We start from the raw sequence: 14423 nt of genomic DNA on the forward strand, positions 1-14423 counted from the left end.
CGCTCTTGCCCCACGACCTCCCTTCCAGCTCTGACCAGAGTGGGGCCAGCAGCATCCCCAAAGGTCTCCTGCTGCTCCCGTCTCCCCCAGCCCCTCACTGCTGTTTCTATCCTCCCCCATCACCATCTCTTCCTGCATTTTGACTCTCTCCACCTTGCTTGCTGCTGTCCCCAGCCAGACAGTGAAGGGGCAAGGATAGGGCAGGAGGCAGCACCCCCACCCCAGCTCTGTCTCTGCCCCTCACGGACACCCCACAGCACCCACAGGGCTGCCAAGAGGCGTTGCCCACCTGGGACCGATGGGGAAGGACCCACCTCTGCGCTGAGCTCTGGCACTTCTCACTTGCCCCACCAGCAGGGCCAGGATCAGGCACAGCAGGGCCCCCAGGATGATGCAGATGATGACAGGCACTGAGATTCTCCTGCTATCCTTCTCAAGGCCCCGGGGCAGATCTGCACAGGCAGGGACATGAAGGAGGCAGCTCCTGGCCTGGGGGAGGTGGGGCCCCAGGGACACCCCACTCCTTACCCCCCACAAATGGCAGCAGGGGGTGGGGACACAGAGGTGGGTCATGGAGCAGCTCCCACACTGCTTGCAGAATCACAGCCCTCCCCAAAGCTACCCGTTCCCACCCCACGCCTCCTCTCCAGGGCTTCGCACCCCAGCACAGAGCCCCTTCCCTCAGGCTGCAGCTCACAGCCTGGCCTGGGGAGATCAACCCCCAGGGAGGAGGGCAGGTTACCTGCTCGGGGAGGTGACATTGTCGTCCTGGTTGGAGCTGCAGAGCAGAGAGAAACAGAGATGTCTGTGGGTGTGTGTGTCAGTGGATGTACCCTACAAGTCCCCTCTGAACTGCCCTTCTCTGCGTCCCTGTGACAGCACCCAGGGCCTCTGCTCTGGGACACACGGAGGACAGCACCGGCAGCCCAGGGGATGCACCCAGGGAGCTGCAGGAGTCCCACGGGCAGAGGCCTGAGGACACCCTGTCCCACAAACTGCTTCAACCTCCCAGTGCCTCCTTGATCATGCACAGCAGCTGAAACCCCCAGTAATTCAGTGTATACCAGCACAGCACTCAAGGCTCAGCCCCAAAGGGTCCATGGTTAGCAGAGGAGCAGACAGATGCTCCCAGAGGGGAGGCTTTCCTGAGCTCTGGTGCTGGGGGCAGTGCCCGGGGCAGTGCCTGTTTTCCAAATAACCCACAGCCACCAGGACCGGTGTCACTCTTCCCATTCCCTCAGCAAACCACAGCCATGAGCAGGATGCTCTGCCCAGACTTTCCAAGCTAAAAGCTGGTGGTCCTGGTGCTCTCTATTGAAAATAAAGAGCAACAGGTGCCTCTGAGAGGTGTCCAAGATGAGGGCGAGGAGACCCTGCCTGCAGGTGCCTCTGCCCCTCCTTGGGCTATGCGGGGAGCTGAGGACAGCTATTGCTGATGAACGTGGGTCACCCCAAGAGCTGAAATCTTGCTCGTGTCACTACCAAGCTCTTTCTCTGCATTGCACCTTGCTGAACAGGGAGCAAGACTTGGTGTGAGCTTTGTGCCCAGGTGGCTCCAGCATTACCATTGCAGGTGATGTGGGTCTCTTCTTGTTGGTCATTACATGACTGCGGGTTCCAGGGAGAAGAGGGGCACTGCCAAAAGGAACTGTTCCTCTTCCCACATTCAACACGATCCAGCCACGTGGGGCCAGACACCTTGCCGTACTGCTGGACTCTTTCAATGGAGCCTTCATCTCCACAGCCCAGCTCTTTGCACACCAGGGACACGGTGGCGAGAGTCATTGAGTTGGAGCAAACACTTCCCCACGTCCCGTTGTAGAAAACCTGCAGGCGCCCAGAGCAGCCATCGCTGTTCTCCAGCCTCAGGGCCACAAACTCTGGAAGGAAAGGCACAAAGTGGGGGAACAAGATGGTTCTGGGGTGTGGAGGGAGAAACCGCAGGCATCCCTGACAATCCCCCGGGCTGTTCCGCAGCAGCCAAGGGCAGGAGAGTTACTCCAGGAAGCAGGGACCCTTCTGGACACCCCAGCGCTCAGACAGGCAGAGGGCACTGCCAGCAAGTCACCATTTCAGGAAGGGAGCAGAGAGCAGTCCCTGAGGTGCAGCAGTGCCCTCCCCTCTAGCCCCTGCGCATGGCTGTTCTCTCTCCGTAACCCTGAGTAAAGTCCGGTGGGGACTGTGCACGGCTCTCCCTAGGACGGGGGCAGGAAGGGGGCTTGGGACAGCCAGGGACAGTCCCGGCCATGCCCTGCTCTCCCCTCATCCCTACCTCCCCACGCACCAGGCTCCCACCACCGCTCCCAGCACACACCTGAGCAGACAACTCCTGTGTCCTTTTTGTGGGGGCAGTTGTGCTGTCCCCAGGTCGCGGCAGGGCAGTCCCAGAGAGCAGCTTCATCCCCAGAGCAGTTCACATCGTCCAGCCAGATCTGCCCGGAGCCTTCCCCGTAACGAGCAGAGCCGACCACCTCCACAGCCACCCCGCAGTCCAGCTGGTGGCAAACAACGGTGGCGTCGGACAGGTCCCAGGAGTCGTTGCAGATGGTCCCCCAGGTGCCCTGGTAGTAGATCTCCACTCTCCTGGCACAGCGCCCTGTCCCGTTCACCAGCCGGACCCGCCGGCTCCCTGCAGCCCGGAGAAACCCCGGCTGTCAGGGTCTTGCGGCCCTGGGGAGCACAGCGCAGCAGGGACTGTCAGAGTGACTCACCTGAGCAAACCACCCCCACGTCCTCAGCAGTTCCTGCTGGCGCTGCCTCAGGCAGGGAGATGTTGCAGAGGGTCAGGTGAGCCTCCTTCCCTCCACACTGGACCCTTCTCAGCTCCACGGGGCCTGTCCCTCCCTCAGGCTTTGGCAGGTTGTAGGCTCGCTCTGCCTCTCCGCACTGGAGCTGCCGGCACACCACGCTGGCATCTTTCACGTCCCACTCGTCATCCAGGACTCTGCCCCACGCCCTGTGCAGGGCCATCTCCACTCGCCCGTCACACCGGCTCCCTCCGTCCACCAGCCACAGGGATCCCAAGGGCCCTGCCCAGAGACAGGGGAAATGCCCTGCACCCTCTGCGAAACCAGGCAGCCCTGCACCCTGCCATGTGTCTCCCATTTCTGATGTCCTTGGACTCCCTGGAGCTCACCCATCTGTAGCCAGCTCACAGTGAGAAGCTCAGGGATGGGAGTTTTCCAAGGCATTTTTTATTTTCTCCAGCCACTAAACCTTGCTCAGCCATACGCTGTCATTGCTCAGGAAGGTGCAGAGATGGGAAAGCATGGGAGGTCCGGGCAAATCCCAGAGCCACCACATATGTCCTAAATGGCACATATGGAGCAGCTCCAGCAGGAGGAAGCAGTGGCCTAGCCAATGGCCTGGGCGATGGACAGGACGAGCACAAGCCTTGCTCCCGTCTCCACCCTGCGGTTGGCACCTGCTGAGATAGCCAGGGAAGAGCCCACATGTCTCTGCCCTTCTGCATCCCCATGGATCGGGGGACTGGGAGCTTGTGTCTTTGGCAGGAAGCAGAGGGAGGGGGGCCTTTCTGAAAAGACACATTGAGTTTGGGGTATATGCTGCAAGAAGCCAGGGCAAATCCCAGCCCTGCTCTGCTGCTCAGCCCCAGGCATTGCTCCTGCTGGGTGAACCCAGGGCAGTCCCTGCAGGCGGTGGCATCAGGGTCTCTCTGCAGGGCTCTCTGCGGCTCTGGGATGGGTCTGTGTGCTGCAGGAGGGAGCAGAGGGTCCTTTGCAGCCACCGTGAGTGGAGGTGTGCCCCGCAGCCCCGTCCCGTGCCTGTTCCGCAGGAGGAGCGTGGAGGAGGCCAGGCCTGGCAGTGGCCCTCGGTGCCTGAACTACCTGCCCTGGGGAGGCCAGAGATGCCTCCTCCCTGCTTGGTCCTCACCTCTCACAGCGCAAAGTGGTCTGCCTGAGCAGGCAAAGCCCTTTGAATCCCTCCGTGGAAAGCCAGGGTTGCTCCAGGAAGAAATACACGTTCTTGTTGCCTTGGGCTTCCCTGCTTTGTTGGCTTGCTGTGTCACACACAAGGGGCAAGTTTGGCTAATCCTGCGTTTTCCCTACACTCACCTGAGCAGAAAACACCAGCATCATTGTCCTGTGAGCATGGGGAGGCCCCCAGGACAGTCACAGGGCACTGTCCCAAATGGGTTTCGGTCCCCTCGCAGTGGAAGCGCTCTCTCCAGACAGGGCCCGTTCCTCTCCCAAAATGCCCTCCTCCAGGAACAGACTCAGCAAATCCACAGTTGAGCTGATGACAGAGAACGTGGGCGTTGGAGACGTCCCAGCGAGAGACACAGAGGGTCCCCCAGGTCCCCTGCACCTGCATCTCCACTCGCCCTGAGCACGCTGTGCTGCCATTCACCAGCCTGAAGCCTGCAAATATTGCAAAGCAGAGAGAGGGCAATTAGAGAGGATGGCTTTGTGCTCTTGCACCTTCAGTAGCCAAAGAGGGAAATGCCACAGAGACGCAATCCCATCTCCTTTGCCTGCATCACTGGAAGATTACAGAAAACTCCACGCCTTCTTGTACTCACACCAGGCTCAGCACGGTCACTTCCCCCCTCCCCTACCCCACAGTGCACAGCTCACAGCAGGCATTTCACACCTCCTCCCTGAATGCTCACGTGTGCAGGTGACACCAGCGTCATTTGCATGGGTGCAGGTCTGGTTGCTGAGGGACCTCCAGGGGCAGGAGGAGAGGAGCGATTCATTCCCCACACACTGCAGCTCTCTGTCCCAGATGGGACCGACCCCCTCTCCAAAGTGAGCTGCCCTGGGCACGGACAGGGCTCTGCCGCACTGCAGCTCCCTGCAGATAACGTCAGCGGCATTGAGATCAAAGTGTGAGTCACAGACTGTTCTCCACTGGCCTCCATCTCTGATCTCCACACGTCCTGAGCAGGGGCTGTCCCCTCCAGCCAGCTGCACAAATCCTGGAAAAAACACCAATGGCAGGCAGTTCCCAGAGGCTTCTGGCAGTTACATGCCCACATCCCACATCGTTTCCAAGGCAGACACATCCAAAATGCCCCGTGAACATCCCGGCAGCAGCTGTCAGTGGGTGCTGATGACACAAACCCTTCAGGGCCTCCCTCACCTCCTCTCACACCTGCACAGTGCTCCAGGGCTTGTGTCTATCCTGGAACCACAGCCACAGGCACTGCTCAGAGAAATGATGCTGCCCCAGAGACCCAGCACTGCCTGCCACAGGGTCCCCTGGCACAGCAGCACCTGGTCCGGGAAAATGGGCCCAGGTGCTCACGGCTCCTGCAGCCTGCTCAGCCCCTGCCGAGCTCAGGGCCAGGCTGGGGAAGCACCTCGGAGCAGCCCGAAATGCGCCCTGTTCCCAGGGCTGTCCTGGGGTGTTGAGGTGTCTGGGAGGGGAGACACGTGCCAGGCACAGAAATGGTGCAGCTGTAACTGGGTCGGTGTCTGGGCCAGCTGCCCCCTCTGATGTGTGCCCGGGGAGGGGTGTCCCCAGGCAGGGCCACAGCACGCTGCCGGGGGTGCACACGGAGCAGGCCAGTGACCGGGCAGAGGAGCAGGAGACCCACAGGAAGCCCTGGGCCAACACCAGCTCTCACTGCAAAAGCAGGTGCAGATGAGGGTCAGTAAGCGCTGGCAAAGCCCTGTGGCACAGGCCAGTGTGGGGAGCCAGGAGTCGTCCCTGGTGTCTAGGGCATGGGCACCCTCAGCACTGCCTGATGGGTTCTGGCAGAACAGGAGGAGATTGATGGAGACCAAAAGACCCCATAGGCCTGGGTGAGGGATTCATCTTCCAGCCCAAGGCACCGCCTGAGGGTGGCTGAGCCCCCTGTCCCCTGCAGGGACATCAGCAGCAACAGTCCCAGCTTGGCAGCAAGAGGAGCCACGTCAGGGCCTGCACTGGTACCCACACATTTCTCCTTCAGGGCACAGCCCAGTTAACGCCCTGATCCCAGCCCTGACCCCAAACGAGACAGATTGGCTGACTCCTTACCTGAACAAATCACTCCAGCATCCCAACCATGACCGCAGTAATGTTTTCCCCAACCAGCATGACTGCACTCAGACAGGGCAGTCTCGGTGCCTTGACACTCAAGAGAGCTCAGCCAAATTGGGCCAGATCCTCGCCCAAAATCTGCGTTCCAAAACATTTGGAGAGCAGATCCACAGTCCAGCTGCTTACAAACCACAGCAGCATCTTCCACGGTAAAGCCATAAGCACACACCGTCCCCCACTGACCCTGGTGTTTCACCTCCACTCTCCCAGCACAGCGCCTGCCTCCAGCCTCCAGCCTCAGCACCGCAGTACCTTCAAACACAGACATGGAACTGATTAGGAGAGCGCAGAGCCCCATTGCTACCACTGTGTGGGATCCTTTGCCTGGGGCCAAGTTCCAGACACTGGGGTGGGAGCCCTCTCCCCTGCGGGCCGTCCTGGGGTAGTGTCGGGGTGGGAGCCCTCTCCCCCCTGGGCTGTGCTGGGCTCGGCTGGGGGATGCCCAGCTCTGACCCTGTTGGGACATTAACACTCCACAGCCCTCAGCACCTCCTCCCACCCCAGCAGCCCACTCCACCCTGCCCATGCCCACGTGGACACCGTGCCTAGCTGTGCACAGGGCACCCACTCCTCCCCAGAAAAGTGCCCCAGGAGCAGCCCTGAACCCCCAGGACTCCCCACACACTGCTGCTCCTCCCAGGGCCCCAGCCCCATGCCCACCGCCTGCTCTGGGAACCACCCAAACCCACCCACCTCCTGCAGGGTTTTCCACATCCCCAGGGAGCACTGAGATGATCCCCATGATCCCTCCCAAACCACGTCCCCTCCTCGCACATGGGCATGAGCCCAGCCCCCTCTCTTGGCCAGGACTCCTGGGAAGGACACCTCTCTGCTGGGCTGTGGGTGCAGGTGTCCTGGTCCCCTCCTCTCTGCAAAGCACAAACTGCCTTTCCTTGGGTCAGGCACACCCCCGACCCCAGGGCAGCAAACACCACAGAAACCCTCCTGGGCACCCTGGGGGTTGGCTGTGCCCCGGGGATCGATGAGCGCTGCAGTCACCAGCTGACCCACTGCCAGCTCCAAGGGCACAGCGCTGGGGGAACAGGGGGTCCCCAAAGGATGCCCAAGGATGAGCTGTCTCTAAACACACTCAGGCAATGACTGCCACAGCAGCACAGCAGCCCTGGAAGCACAAAAACCCTTCTCCTACCCAGAGAAGCAAAAGCAAAGGCACAGGCTGGATGGACTTGAGCACCTTCTGCCCCTTGCCTCTTTGGGCTGGGGGAGGGAACCCCATTTGCAGAGGGATCCCAGTGACCTCACTGGTGCCTGTTGGCCCCAGGGCTCTGGGACAAGGAAGCAGGCACTTACCCCTGCAGAGCTGCACCCAGAGGAGCAGCCACAACACCCGAGGGACGAGGAGTCCCTTGGCCTCCATCCGCAGCCTCCTGCCCTGCTGGAACCCACTCCTTGCCACAGCTCCTGGGGACTTGCAGGGGACAACAAAGGCAGGAGGGCAATATATATCTGCAGGTGCTGGCCCAGCTGCAGGAGGAGCCAATCGAAGCAGCAGGCACCTTTTTAGACATTATCAGGAGCCATCTCCCTTCTGACACAGCCCAGCCCTCCAATGAACTTCTCCAGTGCCGTTCATGACCATATATGAGGGACGGCTCCGATGCGGATGTCACACTGCTGCACTGGGGCATCGTCATGGGACCCACCCCTGTGGGACAGGGCAGATAGTGGCAGGGAAATGGCTCTGCCACCCCTTGTACCCCACTGTGGGGACCAGGAGCTTTGAGTATTATTACTGTATTCTTGTCTGCTGTGTGTACCCAAGTGGCCAAGGTGTGAGTGTCCCGTTGTCCCTGTACCATGGGGACCATGGAGCTGGGACTGCCCCTGGGGTGGGCAGTGTCATGAAGGGAAGGAAACAGCCCCAACCCTGCTACAGCCCCACTGTGCTGGGAGCAGCAGCAGTGGTGAAAGACCTTGTTACCATGGCCAGAGCCCCTTTCCATGAGAACGGGCTTGTTGATCCCTTCCCACACAGCCCCGCAGTGGGTGCCTTGGCCGGGAGCAGGGAGCTGGGGCATTTCACTCCTCTGACAGCAGACAGGGAAGCCCAGGCGTTCAGAGCCCTCCCTACTCTCAGGGTGTTCACCCAAGGGCCCGTTATTCCCTCTCTGGGGCTGATCGGGAGATCAAAGCCTTGCCTGCAGGTGCACAAACCACAGCCCACGTGACGTCAGCAGCCCCCGTGCCACACTCTCCCTGCAGCAGTGCCTGAGCCAGGAAGACGGTGGTTTCTCTCTGGGCTCGGTGCCCCAGGCAGTGTCACAGCAGGTCTCCACTGTGCCAGCTCCAGCCCTGAACCTGCTCCCAGGGATGGGGCTGCAGGGGCTGCTCCTGCTGCCTTTGCAGACACAAGTGCTGCACCCAGGTCCTGGAGGGGGATTTTTCTCCTCAGGTGACCAAACTCCTCCTGGGCTTGTGGACTCAGGGCCAGGCAGGGCGATGGCTGTCCCCTGTGTAGCAGGGTCCCAGTGCTCACAGCTCACAGCACCTTCGCAGCCAATGGCCACTGGCACTCGCCACCTCTCCATCTCTCTCTAACTGCCCTCTCATTGCACACCACCATTTATGCAAAACAGCACACACATTTCAATGCAGATTTCTCCTTAGGAATGCTGCATCTCACACCATCACACCATTCTGCTATTGCACACCTTTATGCATTTCAGTGCCATTACACTTTCACATACAGTTATGTGTTTTCCTTTTCCACTTAATGAGTGGATTTCTGTTGAAGAATTTGGGGACATTGTATTAGGCTCTTTGAATAGTATTGTGGCTTGCTTTCTTCACGTTACTGTATTATTTTCCCCTTTAATGGGATGCTGGCCTTAGCCTCTCAGGAGCACTTGGCACTTAACTTATTTACCTTCCCCTCCCTTCCTTTCCCAACAGGCACGTGGCTTGGATATTGATTGTGAAATCACTGGTTCCATAGGGCCTGATGGGCCAGCAGCAGGCACATGGCTGCGACACGTGCTTTTGAGGGCATTCCTGCTAGAGTAACTGATAGGCCAGCAGCAGCCACATGGCTTGAACGCTGGTTGTCAGGTCATTACTCCCTGAAGAGCTCACAGGCCAGCAGCAGACACAGGCCTTGGATGTTGATTCTGATATCACTTCTCCCACATCCCTTGATAGGCCAGCAGAAGGCACAGGCCTTGGATCTTCAATCTGAGGTCAGTTACGCCTCAGCACCTGATAGGCAAGCAGCAAGCACATGGCTTGGCTGTTGACTGTGAGATCACTTCTTCCTGAGTACCCGATAGGCCAGGAGCAGCCACAAGGCTTGCATGCAAGCTGACTGCTAGGTCCCTGCTCCCGCAGTACCTGAGAGGCCAGTAGAAGGCACATGGCTTGGATCTTCATTCTGAGGGCACTGCTGCATTAGCATGGCGCATCAGGGACACAGAGGGGACAGGACTAGACATGGAAGCAGTCAGGAGCCTCCCCAAGGGCCTGAAAACACAACAAGGGCCATTCTCTATCCCTTGAAGTTGCTTTTGTTCCCCCAACGGCTTTGAAAATGCACTTGCTCAGAACATCCATTTTCAGCCCTGCTCATGTTCAGTTCCCACCTCAAGGAATCTCAGGAAGTGCTCCCAAGGGGCTTCCCAAGGACGAATCTCTCCTCTCCCTTGTGCCTAATCTGCTGCCAAAAAGAGGCCTCTGTGCGCATTTTTCCCAGGCCTTTCTTTGCCGCTGACATTACCTCCGTCTCCTCCAAGAGCCTTTGCATCCATTTTCCAAGCAGAACATCCTCAGACAGATCATCGGACATGTTACTGTCCCAGAGGTGATATTCAAGCAAGTGTACACATGAAGAACAGAGACCCAGTACAGACCCTGCAGGAAAATCTAACAAGCTCCCTGCTATTGGAAAGGCAGAATTTCTACAGCGCACACAGCCTGGAAATCAGAGATTACTAACGCCACTGCTCACACCAGCTCCAGACTCATTTAGTGGCCTATGAAAGTCTTGCTGGCTCCCTGGCAGGCTTCAACCTTCTAGTCTGAAAGAAGGACAGAGTCACACTCAATGTCCACAATTGCCAGAGGACAACATCCACATTTTAAAGGTACCAGTACTAAATGATAATGGAATGGAATAAATTCATGTGCATGCTGCTGCCCGATGAGCTTCTCTGACAGAAGTGTCCTCACAGAAAACATCCAAGCCTTTTGTCTCAGACAGAACTGACCCCACAAATGCTTACACCCACCATATGCCTTCTGCTGACCTGTGCACTTCAGAGACAGAAGCTTCAGCAAAAGAACTTTTCCAGCCATGAACATGCTGCTGGCCTATCCGTTCCTCACACAGAAAGGACTTCACTGTGACGTTTACAGCCATGTGCCTGTTGCAGGCCTAGATGCTGCTAGGACAGGAGTGACCTCCAAGGCAATTCCCAGCCATGTGCAAGCTGCCGGCCTGTCAGGTACTCAGAAAGAGCTGACACCACAGTCACCTTCACACCTATGTGCTTCTTCCTGGCCTATAAGAATCTGAGATGGAAATTACCTCACTGTAACTTCCCCAGCCAGGAGCCAAATCCTGCTTATCAGCTGCTCAGGCAGAAGGAACTGTAGACCAACCTGCAAGTAATGACTGGCGACATTTTCTAACAGGACAATTGCATGGGAGCAGCAATCATGAAGCTGAAGACAGCAGGGCCTCATGTCTGAGTCAGAGCAAGAAGCCGGTCCTCAAAGAACTCACAAGTCTGGTTCCTTCCCAAATGATGAACAAACCCAGCAAATCCTCTACACATCAAGCAGAAAAAACATTGTCCTATTTTATGCTTTGACCTTCCTGGAGGAAAGGAGCTGGCTCCCTGGAGGAAAGCAGCCCTGTTGCCAGCAGCACTGCCCCCACTCCGGCATGAGGACACCCCCCGGGATTTTAACGCACCCGCAGCCCCACCAAACCCACTCACACCCTTTCTCTCTCCTGCTCTCTTCTCTCCTTCCCTCCCTCTCTTCTTCCCCACCAGCCCCCCAGGGACCTGCCGCGGTTCAGGGCATGGCCTCCCTCTCCCCGGGGGTCGCTGCAAGAGTAGCGCAGTGCCCTGCTCGGGGCGCAGGCCTGGCTGTGGAGGAAGCTGCCCTGCCGGCTGCTGGCGCGGGGAGCTGCCTCTGTCCTGACGCCGCTGCCTGAGGGGGCTGTTTACACCCTGCCCTGAGCGACCGTCCATGTGGGGCCGCGGGGCGCTGCTGCGCGGCTCTGCCCTTCTCTCCCACTCCTCTGCTCTCCTCTCCCCTTCTCTCCCTCTCCCCTCTCCCGTCTCTCTTTCACGTGGTTTTCTGCCTCTCTTCTCTCCCCCTCGCTCCCTCTCCCTCTTCCCTCTCCTCTCTCCCCCACCCAGGCCCCACCGCTTCCTCCCCTCCCTGAGGGCCCTGCATGCTGGACTCTGATTGGCTGACAGTGCCGTCAGTCCAAGGGAGCCCCGCCCTGCTCCTCTTGCTAGCCAACAGGAGGGCTGCACTGGGGTGGTGCCATGGCAACCTTTCAGCCAGGAGAGGTGGCCATCAGCCCCCCTCCCCCGCCCGGCAGGATGGCGCCATCTTAGAGGCGGCTTCGTGGAGCGTCGGGCATCCCGGGGCCTCGGGGCAGCCCGGCGCTGTGGCCAGGCACGGACATGACTGCGGCTGCGCGGGAGACCAGCCCTCCTAGAGCAGAGCTGAGGCAGGGCCTGAAGGCCCAGGGCTGATCTTCAGTGGTGGCCTGGGCCCGGAGCAGGGGGTGTGGGGGGAGGCCCCAGGAGAGGCTGCTCAGGGCCGTTAAGGCCTGTCTGTGCCCTCAGGGCCCTGACTCGCACGCACAGGGACACACCCGGCAAAAGGGTCTCTCCGCTGGCTGCTCCTGGCCAGGGAGCTACTTTCCAGTAGCTGACCCCAGACCCCACGGTCCCTGAGGTTGCTGGCACCCTCAGCTCACAGGCCCCATGACCGCTGGCCCCTTCTCCAGTGGTGGCACTTTGACCTCCATTCACACACATGCACACAGAGTAGAGAGCCCCTCAGCCTGGAGAACAGCTGGAAAGGTGAGAAACTGGTGAGAAACTGAATTGCAGCTAAATACACTTGGAAAAGCAAACAAGGCTGAAGAGGCTTCTGAAGTCTGGCATGCTCTTAATGAAACTTCACTTTGTAAACCAGACAAGCCGCAGTTCTCCAAGTCACCGTGGCTTTCCTCACATTGTACAAGTGATAGCCCTCATCCTTCTTGTGCAAACAGCGATGTGAACGAGGTGAACAGGAACAAACAAAAGTGCTCTAAGCCCTGGACAGAATGAGTCTCCTCACCCATTTCTTTGTAGCTGGTGAGAGCTCATCCTAGGTGTATGTAGCAAGGTATGTGAGCCTTTGCTACCAGCTTCCTTTAAATGTTATGAGAAGGAAAGTTTGGTGTGGCAAGCTGGGGTCTTATGTTGACTGTTGGTTTCTTCTGGATAAATGCAGTGCTTCTAAAGGGAGTCCTTCTAGATCCTTCCAAATGCAGCCATAAAAGGGGGAGAGAGCAAGGGGAAAAAAAGTCTTCTGTGGAGAATTTAATTCTGGGACATATGAGGTAAGCTTGACTGGCCCTCTGAACCAATTATTTGGAAGGAAAAGGTGACTTTTTTCAGGAACCCGTAAGTTATGTGAAAGACTTGCTGCAATAACTTTTCCAAAGAACATCATTTGCCTGCAAGAAGAGTGGGGTGGGGGAGGTTCAGCTTTGAAAGACTTTCCTTTGTGAGTTCTTCCTGAAGGCTACCTCTAGGCTCAGAAGTAAATCCAAGTTTTCCTGCTGACAGTTGGCCCACGATGAAGCTAGGAGAGTTCTGCAATCAAAATGCATAGGTAAGGCAGAATTTCCTTCTTAGCAGAACATACGTGGTTCAGAAAGTTACCTTCATGTTTGCTTATTTCCTTCAGAATTTTCTCCTGGCAAAACTGAATGTTTCACTAGACATTGTGTAAGATCAATGAGAAAAACCATCCCACCCTCTTCTGACTCTAGCCTTGACAAAAGCCTGCAAATATGGACACCTTACAAGGGAGTGTATTTCTCTACATCCAATCTCTGCTAAACTTCTAACTGGAAAAGGAAGTGTAACAGCAGCATAATGAGTTATGTCATGCTCGATCTACCTCTGAAAGTCTTCAGGGAATATGAGCATGTCAGTATCTTAGAACTGGCATCAGTCTATTCAGTGCAAGTCTTCAGCTTGTATGCAAATCTTGCATCTTTTCCCCACTCTTTTCAGATCTCTCTCCCACTTTGGTCTTTGAGATCTTACTCCTGAGTCCTCAAAATGTTACCAAGTTTGGAAAGGCACCTACGCGTAGACCTGTGTCTGTAAGGTACCCACCACACCTGAGTCCTGAATCTTTCTTGTAGTTTACAGGCTTTTCTCTGCAAAAACTTGCAGAGTGACTAAAAGAATCCTTCTTAGCAAGCCTGTGTACAATGCCGTGAGAGGGACTAGGGCCTTTCTCCTCCTTTTGAAAAGAAAAAGAGGTATTGTGCTTCCTGGCAACACGGGGGAAAGGTATTCAGTGGGAGGGCTGAGAATTCTCTATATCCTCCTCACTGTGTGCTATGTCCTTGTAATAACTGCGGGGATACAGGATCCCTCCATAATACAGTGCTGTTGGGGTTGGGGAACTTGGAATTTTGGAACCTTTGTTCCCCAGCAGCACATTCGCGTCTCTGTTACTATTTCCTTGTTGGCTGTGGTGCTAGAACCTTTGTTCCTTGCTCGGATAGCGGCCTGCTCTTCCTCTGCCTACAAAGCTCTCTCCTGTAACTAGTGTTAACAGGTCTGCTGAGTTCTGAATTGTACTTGTATTCTTTGGGATTGTGCAGCCAAGCTGGTTTGACCAGAGTGCTTTGCAAGTAGATAGCCATGGCTGTTTAAGTCTTCCCAGACTGAGAGGGCATGTGAGAGGAAGAGTTGTAAAGGTACTTCCCATCTAAAGACTGTGACCCAGCTCATGTTTGACTTGCCATTGCTGTCTTGGATGTTGGATTATCCTTTGATGAAAGACCTTCATACTAGAGCCTCTTGTGTCGATGGCCTCTGTGGTGCTTCCCCTTGTGACTTCCAGTAGATTTGCACTCCTCAGGAATTGTCTCAGTGTGAGAAACTCCTTCAGTATTAATCAGTTTTTGTTCCATGCTTTCAAAAGTTGAAATGTTGTTCGTACCCTGGTAGAGTTAGGACACTGAAGAAGAATGGACTGCAGACCAGCTGAAGTAGTTGTAACATTTCTGCATTCCTGTTATAGGTAAACGTGACAAATTGACAACCACTGGGGCCGGGTTGCATAAATTCCAATTTAATAATTGAGCAAGTCACAAGTAA

The 14423-nt window shown here is 56.8% G+C and overlaps 1 pseudogene; it reads right to left on the reverse strand.

Annotated features, from left to right (window-relative positions):
• The window catches only part of LOC136993985 (scavenger receptor cysteine-rich type 1 protein M130-like), a 114302-nt pseudogene that overhangs the window by 53608 nt on the left and 46271 nt on the right, over positions 1 to 14423 (reverse strand).

The sequence above is a fragment of the Apteryx mantelli genome, chromosome 23 (genome assembly GCF_036417845.1).
Source record: "Apteryx mantelli isolate bAptMan1 chromosome 23, bAptMan1.hap1, whole genome shotgun sequence".
NCBI classification, from domain to species: Eukaryota; Metazoa; Chordata; class Aves; order Apterygiformes; family Apterygidae; genus Apteryx; species Apteryx mantelli.